Source organism: Perognathus longimembris, chromosome 28 (assembly GCF_023159225.1).
Source record: "Perognathus longimembris pacificus isolate PPM17 chromosome 28, ASM2315922v1, whole genome shotgun sequence".
Classification (NCBI taxonomy): domain Eukaryota; kingdom Metazoa; phylum Chordata; class Mammalia; order Rodentia; family Heteromyidae; genus Perognathus; species Perognathus longimembris.
The window spans coordinates 98448503-98450499 of NC_063188.1; the positions used below are offsets into that span (position 1 = coordinate 98448503).

The 1997-nt window shown below is 42.8% G+C and overlaps 1 non-coding gene across 1 annotated transcript; it reads left to right on the forward strand.

Annotated features, from left to right (window-relative positions):
* Positions 1 to 494: 494 nt before the first annotated feature.
* On the forward strand, positions 495 to 600 carry LOC125344384. The gene has a single exon (XR_007209512.1). It is a non-coding gene; the product is annotated as a U6 spliceosomal RNA (small nuclear RNA).
* Positions 601 to 1997: the final 1397 nt, after the last annotated feature.

Sequence of the window (1997 nt, forward strand, 5' to 3'; positions counted from 1 at the left end):
AAGGAAGCCAGGAGGAACAGCAGTGAAGTCAGAGGCACCGCTTCATGCATCTTCCCTTATACCCTCCGACCACCTCCCATCCAAATGTACTCACTGGTTGGGCTCAACTGGAAGGCCGCTGTTGACATCCAACCTAGCTCCTCATGGTTTAGCATGTGGCCTAACTCCCCCTTCTTCTGTCATTCTGATCTCCTGCCCATGCTTTGCATTGAGAGAACCATCCCAGACATGGAAGAGTAAGAAACTGTGTTGATCCAGTGCCTTCCTGGGCACAGAGCAGGGAAAGAAGGGTAAAGTCAGTATGGAAAGGGCCAATGGAAGATATCCCATACAACCCATAAATGGCATTGATGTCATTGGTGTGGTTTTCTAGACCATTAAGCCATTCTTGGAAACATTCCAAACAAAACACACACTCCTTTCAATTTACATAGTAGTTCCATTCCTGGAAAATTCCATGTATATTAAAACCATACAAAAATACTTTTGAGTTAGGCTTGCTTCAACAGCAATATACTAAAATTGGAATTATACAAAGAAGATAAGTGTGGGTTCTTCCCAAGAAGGACATTTGAATTTGCAAAAGTATTTCATAATTTTGAAAATAAGTTTTGAGTTAGGCGCCAGTGGCTCACATCTATAATCCTAACTATGCAGGAGGCTAAGATCTAAAGACCATGGTTCGAAGACAGCCCAAAGTCTGAGAGACTTTTAACCCCGATTAACTACTCCCTCCCCCCAAAAGCCAGGAGTGCAGCTGTGGCTCTAGTGGTAAAATGCTTGTCCTGAGTAAAAAAAGCTCAGGGACAGCACCTAGGCCCCCTGGTTTCAAGCCTCAGGACTAGCACGCGCACACACACACACACACACACACACACACACACACACACACACCATTTTCTAACAAGGAAAACAGAAAGGACAAGGACATTGATTTACATGTAAAAGAAGGTTAAGCTCAGATAATTACAAATTGATTCTTCAGATGTGGTAAAAGTCTTCCTTGCAGGAATGTCATTTATTACTGGGTGCTGGTAGCTCACACCTTTGATCCTAGTACTCAGGAGGCTGAAATCTGAGGATGAGAGTTTGAAGCCAGCCCAGGAGAGTTTTTTTGGCCAGTCTTGGGGCTTGAATTTGGGGCCTGGGCTCTGTCCCTGAGCCTCTCTCTGCTCAAGGCTAGTGCTCTACCACTTGAACAACAATGCCACTTTCAGCCTTTTCTGTTTATGTGGTGCTGAGTAATCAAACTCAGGGCTTCATGCATCCTAGGCAAGCACTCCACCACGAAGCCACATTCCCAGCCCCCAGCCCAGGAGACTCTCTTAACTCCAATTAACCAGCAAAAAAACCAAAAAGCTAGAACTAGAAGAGTGTCTCAAGATGGAGGGAGAGAGAAGGAAGAATGGGAGGCTCTGAGTTCAAGTCCCAGGACCACCTCCCTCCACCCCCAAAAAGAATGTCTCACAAACAACAAACATTCTTGGTTCCCGTGTACTAAATGCCAGGAGATCCACTATAATGACTAAAAGGCCAATGCTTGCAAAGCATATCCCTGGGGGAGATCCTGCCCCAGTGACACTCATTCACATGATGAAAAGCATTCAAATCATCAGAATTTGAGAATGACACCTTATCTACTTAGTGTCTGGGGCCATACCAAAAGGAAGACTCAACAACTCAGTTTCTCATACCTTATCCAGTTATATACAGATATCTCTGACTAAAACCTTGCTACCATTTCTGGCAATGTGTAATTGTGAATTGAAAATTTTCTGATTTTGTGTGAAGCAAAAGGAAGAAAATGGATGTGATACTCAGATTTCCCAATGAACCAGACAAAAGTTAATAAATACACCATTCCATGTCACTGGGAATTATATTAAGGTATAATGGTTTTCTATCATTAACTTGTACATTTTAGGTAATTCACATGCATTACATAAAATTAGAAAATGTAAATGCAAAACTAAGGAACACATTTTGTGGAGCCTATG